Consider the following 10,029-nt stretch of genomic DNA (forward strand, 5'->3'; position numbering starts at 1 on the left):
ATTAAATGTATGCTCCATCTTTCATTTCAGATTCTTAAATTTGATCAATACATTCTAATTAGAATAATAAGACACTATAGCCTGGATGCCAGCCGAACTTAGCCCCGCCCACACAATTTTTTGTTCGGGAAGTTCGGTCTGGACTCGCTCCGTTGAGGAGCTATTATGCCCGAACAAAAATTGTTCGGACCAATCAAATTGTCAGGGCGGGCTTTATACGATGATGGACAGATGAGCAACGTAATCATCTACGTCACCAACGAGCGCTTGGGTTGAATTCGTTAACAACAAAGACGACAGCCGCTTGAGAATTGAGATTTCACGAGTTCACACTTACAAATAAGTCAGATAGAATAAATGCATATTTGACGTGCTGTCCGAGGAGAGGCTCCGGGCTCGGTATTCGGCCCGAACCCGCAAAGTACTCCCACCGTATTCCTGGCTGTGGAAGAACAGGCCAAGAGTGAGTGGAGGGATGCTGAAAACTGTCAAGGAATGTTAGGTGAGTTGACAGAGTGAATATATTTTTCCTCTTATGCTGATAGGGTAGACATGGTGTTTGGTGACAAGTTGATTGGATTGATTATGTGAACGTGCTCCTGCCGAACTTTGTTTATGAAACATCATGTGTAGATTCCGCCATCGCGTCTGTTATAGAAGATATCGACAGCGCATTAATTTTAAAAGAGGAACAGAGAACCGCGATCAAGGCATTTGTCGATCGGAAACATGAATGAAAACTTACTCCGTTGCTCTGATTGGTTGTAGGTCTATCCAATTGAGTGCAGAGGCATTTTCCTTCCTGATTCGGTTGAAACACGCCCCATAATCAAAGCTCAATGGAGCAGTATCAGACTCACATTCTGACTAGAATCTGAGTATGACGACGGCTACATAAATAGGTTAAGCAATACAAATGTGTTTATGTCTGATAACCTTTTAAACACAAACTTAACTGCAGACACTGAAATGACATACACTGTGTGATACAGTACAAATATTTTGAGTGTCCCTCATTTTCCTATAAATAACCACGATTGTCCCGCATTTTCCTTTTCTGAAGTTGGCAACCCTAACTGTCACACACACACATGCAGGAATACAAACAGACGCAAGCATGCACACACACTGACATCCACACGCACAGACACACACCCATACACACACATACAAATCCACATGCACAGACACACACACGCGCACACACATGTACGCACGCATACATACACGCACAGACACACACACACACAGACACACACATACACACAGACAGACATGCACATACTACTACTTTTTTTAGGTATATACATAAACACACAATACAGCCAAATTGCTCCACGTCATTTATTTTTGTGGAAAGCCAGTGCAGGCCTGAGCGGCGGTCATATTTTGTACCGCCATGCGGTACATCTAGTTAAGACACAGATTAACAGAAGTGCTAATAAACAAAACATAACAGTTTCACTTGTGGTTGGATTCTGAAGTCGGGGTGGTTGCGGGTCCTCCAAGTTTCTGAGTTGGAACTCCGATTTGAGGTGGTGTTCCAGTTAAAAGTTTCTACTGGGAACTCAGAATTTTTGATTTCCAAGTGCAAATAAAACACATAATTTCCACACTCTAAACACAGAGGCACTGTTTTTTAACAAAGGTTCTGAAAACCACTGACTGCATTATGGTGTCAAACTTGTATAATGCAGTGTTAGAATATTAGGGCTAGATGCTTAGCAATATGTGCCTCATATTCAAATACCTTTGACAGACACAGAAACACTGGAAGGTGTATAAACTGTAGTTTCAGTGTTTGAGGCGGAGAAATGTAAAATAATGACAGAAAATGTGTCAGTTGGAGTTAAGAAAAGTTGTATTCTCATAGTCGAAAAGTCAGTTCAGGAAACAACTAGATAGTACAGTTGGCAATGTATGAGGATGTGCAATGCTAGAGCCTTTATGTAAACAGGTCGCATGCAGCATTTGACCAATCAATGACACTGAGACCACAACAATACAACGTTTAAGGACGCCTCACAAGATATTTGGGATGATTTTGGACCGATTTCTCCCCTTCTGACAATCCTAGGTAAATCCAGATTATTTTAATGGTTCTACAGATTTTTTTTATCAGATTTTCCTGTGGTGTGAGATGTGTTAAAAGTGATTGAATCTGCTCAGAAGCATTCTGGTTAGAAATGGCTGAGAGCGCAAATTAAATAGGCAGTCGGCTCCGCTCGCTTTGGCTGGCTGAAAAGCCATTTGATTGTGCAAGTGCACAGATGTGAACCAATCAGGCTTCAGTATTTCGGAGAAAACAGAGTTTATACAACTAAACTCGTCATTAAAGAACACTGAATAACACGATTAAAAGAACACAAAACATGTAGCCTATTTTCATTCATGTATTTGCGTATCTACAGCTGTTATCAAATCAACAGAGAACACACTTGTAGTTTTGATGATAGTATTATTTTTGATAAATGCATTACTAGAATAAAATGCAGTCCTTCCTTAGTGAATATTGAACTGTTTTGCCAACATAATAGTGTTTTTAGTTTGCTGTGTTAATTGCTTTGAGAGCAACTTCATTTGGAGAAAAACTGTATTATATTCTGAGTCTGAACCATCAAATTCAAAAGATTCAAAAAACTTTTTGATGTTACTTATTGGGTGCCTCATTTGCAATACAACCCTATACTGTGAAATAGCTTTCAGTTCTCATTTTAGTTTGTGCATATTCAAATTTGACACAATGGCGATTTTACATCACCTGCTTCAATATTTAAAGTTGATGTATCTCACAGTGATCAGTTCCTTAAACTCTTTACTGTCTATTTTCTCTCTATATATATTGTAGATATATGTACAGTACAATATATTATATATATTTAAAATACATAAGCCTCAACCTTACTGTAAAACCTACTGAAATATAATTTTAAACAATAAATCAAACACAATTTTGTTAAATCAACTAGTGCTTGTCTATGCAAAACTCACACCCACAATGCTTTGAGGTGCAATCTTAAAAACAAAGGGCCCTTATTTGCATCAATCATTCCAAGAAGAACCTTTAATATCCACTGAACCTTTTCATTGCACAAAAGGTTCTTTATTGTGGAAAAAGATCTTTCGATTACTAAAATGTTCCTCATACTAAGAACATTTTTTTTCTTTTTTCCATTTCTGCCTAAATGAATACATGATGCTAGCTAACTGCATGATTTGTGTTATCTTATTTGTATTATCTTGTACATTTCTGAAATATGGACATTAGACACAGTCACGTCTGATAAAAGATTACTCAAAATTGTAATGTAGAAACATGCATGTTCTGTAAAACTGCTTCTAAACAATATCTATTGTGAAAAGTGCTATACAAATAAATGTGAACTGAATTTAATTGAATTGAAAGGTTATTTGGGGAATCCAAAATGGTTCTTCTATGGCATTACTGTGAAAATACCCTTTTGGAACCTTTATGCTTAGAGTATATTTGGAAATAAATTGAGTATAAAAGACACATCTCTTTAGAATCATTAATTTTTGAATCGGACTACACATGGTCACACTATGTTTGTTTTTGTGTGCATCCCCGAAGATGTTGTAATAAAAAGACTAGTTATTTGTATGTCTATTAAGACTGTCTATTTACTCTTTTATTAGTGGCAAATCACATTCAGTTCACAAACAAGTTGAATGGATCACTTTTAGGGTACTTTTTTGATAATATACGCTGGAGGAAAGAAATTAATATATGTCTATTAAGACTGTCTATTTACTGTTTTATTAGTGGCAAATCACATTCAGTTCAAACAAGTTGTATGGATCACTTTTAGGGTACTTTTTTGATAATATACGCTGGAGGAAAGAAATTAAAATATGGGTGTTTAAATGAGGACAGATTTTTTTTTTCATTTCTGTTTGAACTAGCCGTTTAAATTGTCAGAGTAAGTTTCAAAGGTAGCCGTCAACTTGCGAGTGTAAATGAGGACATGGGCACAGCGGTGACTCAGCCTGGGGATTCGGTCCCCCAGTGAGACTCACAGTAAACAGTAGCGATATCAGTAAGTCCCCACAGACAGAGGTTTGCTAGGTCACATCACCTCCGTTCCACTTTCAACAGCTCTCATCCCAAATATTAATCATCCTTCCTCTCTCTTTTAGCTGTTCACAGCAGGTTGTGTTTACCTTAGCATTACAGTCATCTCCGGTTTTTGTGAATGACTTTGAAGAGTCTTGCGTGAGCTGCCCTCGGTGTGCCATTGAATGTTGACGATTGTTTCCATAATTCATGGATTCGGCTGTGCCTCCAACATCAGGGCTTCCAGTATCTGTGCTCATGTTTTGTTGTTTTTATACCGTGCATCCTGGAAGTGACTGGCGATGTCACGATACATCAACACCTTGAGTCTTTCCACACTGACATTGCCAAAGCTGCACGCCAATGTAGAATGTTCATTATTGGAACCAATCAGCTGTGAGGCCAGATTTCAGAAAGAGTAAAACAAATCTGAAAAGAAAAGAAATCTTAATTTAAGTTAAATTCTGCTCTTTTTCAGTGGAAATCCATATCTATAAAATAGACTTTGGCCTATTTTAAAACGGTGAAATAAATACTTTTATTTCCGGACAGAAAAAGTGGACAGAGTAGTGCATCAAAAATAGAAACTGATCGCACCCCACAACAGGCACTTGCAGTGTAGACAGCTCTTTTGAATAAAATGGGAGCGATCTAAATTTGTCACATCTTTTAACCCTTTCATAATTAAAAGCAGCACCAAAAAAAGTACACTCTCCATTTGCTGTTTGTCATCTCTCTTTCATGACCAAAGCAAACAGAACATTTAAAATCCTTTTCAAGGCCAGAGAGTGACATCTGCAACAGCTTTGTATTCAGTTGAAAGTGTTTTGCTAATGTAAAACACAAAGAACATATGATAAAAAGTTTTTCTTTTAATAAGCGCAAAAAAAAGAGAAAAGATATAAAAGAAAAGAGATATTAAAGAAAATATAAACAACAAGAGCTGTTAGATCAGCTTAAAGACTTCAACACCATGCAAATTCTAAACACGTAGAGACCACAGGATCTGAAAAGGGACTGCAGGTCTTACAGATTCACTGAACACTCAATACAAACACAAGAAAATATCAACCTTGAAAATACAAATTTGATATTGGTATCCAAACCAAATACCAGATGAGGGAATAACTGAAACTGAATAACTGCATAAATGCATAACTGAAAAAGAACAGCCGGCTTATTTAGAGAAGTAACTATGGTGAATGTGAAATGGAACATGAAATTATAGATTTCATAAATGTTGAACATTAGGCATCTCTTTTTTGTAAGAGGGCTGACGCACAAACACTATAGCTCTCTAAGTGTCTCTATAGTGAAAAGATTCTGGTTGCCTGTAGTTTCAGCCTCTCATATGGATTGATCCAGAGAGTTATTCTGCTCAAAAGAGCCCATGTGTGCTGTTAAGATCTCACTGCAGGGGGATTCTACAGAGTGCTGAAACTTCAAACCGGCACTTAGAGAAACCTGCTCATAGATGGAACGGTAGTATTTGTTATATACCCCTAGATAGACAAACAGGCATATGAATATGTTTTGTGCTTTTCAGTAATGTGAATATGAATGAAACCATGAGCATATACGTATGTGCCCTAGCTGACTGTAAGATTGCATGCATTACTTCGTTGGGCATACTCTATACAGTAATGGAATATTTTCATTGCTAAAGCAAACTATATTTCTTATATTAAAGCATCTTTTTTATAATACATTGTAAGTACTTAAAGTCCCCATGAAATCAAATTTTACGTTTTTTGTCTTTTAGTATTAGACTTCAGGTTATCTATTAGCTTGAGTGCTCGATTAACAATGACATAATTCAAATTTAGAAGATATAAGCGAAACTTACAGTCTCTCACTTTCGCCAAAATGAATCAATGATTTTGATGACATCACTCTGCACTTCAGCTTCTCATCAGATTTTCTGTCCAATCAAATGCTCTCTAGAATCGAAAGCATCCCGCCCCCTACATTATAAATAGATGTTGAAGCTGTAGCTGAAATTGGTTACTTGTTCACACTATTACTATTTTTTACATGGTGAATGGCACATAGTGCATTATATAGGGGATATGAAATGATTCATACAGTTTAAATATGCATTCCATTTGAGCGAATGAAGCCTGGTTTCACATTAGTGTCCCGTGAACCGCCGCAGTGCGAACAAAGTCTGCTGCGGTCCAGAGACACGATAGCACAGAGCGGATCATATGCATGTAAATTACACACTTTTACATACAACAACTCACATCCTCTCTGTTATGTTGCATTCGGAGAGCGACTATTTTTGACCTAATTGTATAACAACTGATTAGAAAATAAAGCGGCAGGTCATCCCTTCAACAATAACAAATAACTGTTAACTGTAAACTGTTAACAACAGTCTCTCATAAAATTAACAATCATCGACCAGAGCTGGAATCCAGGAGCTCTCAATCCAACAGTGTTCAAACCCTGAGTGAACTTGCCGCAGTATTAAACCATAAATATTTAGACCTTGCCAGACTGAAGCAGCCAATGACATCCTTCCACCTCACCACCGGACATCCAATCATAGGAGATACAGTAGATCACAAAAAAGAAAGAAACATGGAGAGAAACAGAGGACACAGCGCAGCGGTACTAATATAAAGAGCTCAAGTAAACACCAGTCATAACAAAGATGAATGTGAATCTGGCAGTGTTTTATTACATTGTTTGTTATCATGGAAGTTTTTAAAAGAAATGTCTGGGCAGTGGCGCTAAAAAAGTTAATGCTCTATGTATTTGAAAATAATGGACTGCATTTATAAAAATGGACTGCATTTATATAACGCTTTCACAGACCTATGGCCACCAAAGCCTACACTAAACTACCCTAAACCTAACTCCGGATCTCGAGGTCCACTTTCCTGAGTTAAGCTCCAACCTTGATCACTCTCACTTAACTTTCTAGTAATCCAAGACTCTGCAGGAAAGTGTATGAGGACCAGATTTGAGAACACCTGACCTAATCAATAATGTTAACAAAAGTGAATCAAGCTAACGTAAAATAAAAATGCATTTGCTGAAACAAGTCTTTGAGCTGTTTTATCATGACTTGTGCTTCACTGGCTTCACTCATACACGAGCAACAGTGCTGTACTAGGTGAGCTACAGTGTAACTTTAAAAAAGCTATTAATAAAGAGCTGGTTATGTAATGCAAATGTCAAAATATAATAGTTTACAAATAATGCACTATGGTAAAAGAGTTTTAAGGTCATAACATAGTAATTGTGCAAAGAACTAATCAATGTTCCCCTTTAATGGTAATTTGTTTTAAAATAAATACAAGTTTTCAATTGTAAAGGGTAGTGAAAGTGTATGTATCTGATATTTTATGTTAAAATACATTCTCTTAACCCCATTTATTGTTCATTGACTACTATCAGTATGTCATTTATGGATTCATGGATCTCCCCCAATAGTGTAAACACCGAGTCCCCCAGGCCCCATCAAAACACTGAGAGTGGCCCACAGAGATCTGTCAATCTGAGTTTGGGGCATGGCTACTGTAGAAAATGGAGCCAGAGGGTGTTTAGGTAGTGTGGAACCATGTCTGATTAATTACATGCAAAGGCATTCAGCCTCAGGTACAGGAGTGCAAGACAAATTTTATGCATTTAGACCATCAAAGATTAAACAGGTTATGAAAACTTCAATGCGAACAGGGCATTGCGATGCAACACGCTACGATGGACTTCAATACAACATCATTGTACACCAGTTCAAAAAGACAAATGTACATGTTCAGAATGTTTTTTGACCAGTGTTTCTCAACCCTGTTCCTGGAGGCACACAAACACTACACATTTTCTACACAACACAACTCTTCCTAATCAAACACGCTTGATTCAGCTCATCAGCTTGTTAGTAGAGACTCCAAGACCAGATATAGATAGACCAGATAAGACATCTAAAATGTTCAAATGACGAAAAAAAAAGGGCCACTAGTGTCGCAGCTTTTTATGAGCACTGTTTACACACTTAAGAAAAGCTTTTAAGAAGTCACAATGTAGGGTATCCAGGCTCAGAGTGTCCCATGTACCAATATTTTAATGATTCATAAAAGATGAATCATTACTGGAAATAAAAGTTAGGATCATGATTTTTCGGTAGGATTACAACACACTGTGAGTGTATATTAGCACCATTTGTTGTTTACTTTTGCATCTGACAGACCGTTTGGACCTGGAAACGATGCATGATATCAGACTTAACAAGCAGATGTGTACACTTTTTGGAGTCTTGCAAAAATGTAGGTAGAGGCACATTTTTCAAATAAGCCTATGTTGCAACCAACATGACTGAGTGAGACCCTGTCCCAAATGGCACACTTCATATGCACTTTCGGTCTTATGGACTTACCACATGCGCATGTCCATTTAGTCCATGAGAACCCAGGGTGTTCCATTTGTCATTTTAGGTTTCAGAAGGTGAGCACCCCCTTTGCGGTCGATCTGCACCCTAGATGCGCACTTTTGCCAAGCCTGCACTGAAAAGAGCTCCACAGCAGACTTCTACCCAACAATCAAAGCGGCATTACGTCATGAAAGTGGGGACTCATAGGAAGGCTGTTAGTGTTTACACTGTAAAAAAATTCTAACCCTCCCAAATCAAAAATTTCAAGTGACCGATAACATCTAAATTTTTCAATTGGCCCAAGTGAAATTCTGTAAATTATCAAATTAAATTTACAGATTTTCACTTGGGCCAATTGAAATTTACAGAATTTCACTTGGGCCAATTGAAAAATTTAGATGTTATCGGTCACTTGAAATTTTTGATTTGGGAGGGTTAGAAATTTTTTACAGTGTAGGATGCCATTTGGGACAGGGTAACAGACACTAGTAACAGTGACAGTGATGTGCACTATCACACAGAACTGTCATTCTCTGCCCCAATATGTTCTTTTTTTCCTTTTACATTTGAACATCTGAACTGGGACATGCCTTCAAACTGCTTGGATAATGTGTCCTATGTGCTTTCATTTGCAATTGTGTGGCACGAGTTTAACAGCTGCTGGACTTTGGGGACATGAGTCCCTCACTTTTTTCTTTCTTTTTTTAACAAAAAATCCACTTTATTTTATAGTAATTTGTGTTTAGTGTACACAGTTTAGTGATACAGTTAGCACATGGTAACTGCACAGTATATATATCAGTATAAAGATTTAAATGAAATCTCTATACTGCTATATGTACTATGCAGTCACCATGTGCTAACTGTATCACACTCAGATATGCTGTCTATAGGCTTGTTTGAGATGAGCAAAATCTGTGCAGAACCTAGATGCATGCTGTTTAGAAATGTGTCTGAGTGTTGTCCGACTTGCTCTAATGTAATACTGACGAATGTCAAAAAACTCTCATGGCGGCGAGGCGGCCATGCGGAATTGTGCAGTCGGGCGCAGTTGCACTGCCCTGACTGCTCTGATCATAAGCAAGATGGAAAACGACTTTCTGACGGCACAGCTTAATGCTCATTAGTTTAAACAACCATGGTATATTTTAAAATGTTTAATTTTAAAACTCTGATATCATGTTTTTACATGTATGAATTAAGAGTGAATATTCCCAAACTCTCTGACAGTGACATGTCTCTGTGGGTTATGTGATTGTTGTCATATTTCTAAAAAATATATAAAAACATGTCTATATTAAACTAAAAATATATTGATAAACACGTCTTGTGGATAGAATAAAATATCCGCGCGCTTCACAGCGAGCAAATTTCACTGCGCAAGACGACTACAAAAGAGCATATTTCATTTCTAAAAGAGCAAAGCGATGTTTGTGGCTCCTGCAGGGCTGCCCTGCATTCCTCGGGCAAGCACTCTGAGTGCGTCAGCTGTTTGGGCTGAGCCCACGCAGAGGCTGCACTGACAGAGAGCAGCTGCTCTTACTGCAAGAGCATGAGACTTGCACTGCTACGCTCG

Source organism: Rutilus rutilus, assembly GCF_951802725.1.
Source record: "Rutilus rutilus genome assembly, chromosome: 24".
Taxonomy (NCBI): domain Eukaryota; kingdom Metazoa; phylum Chordata; class Actinopteri; order Cypriniformes; family Leuciscidae; genus Rutilus; species Rutilus rutilus.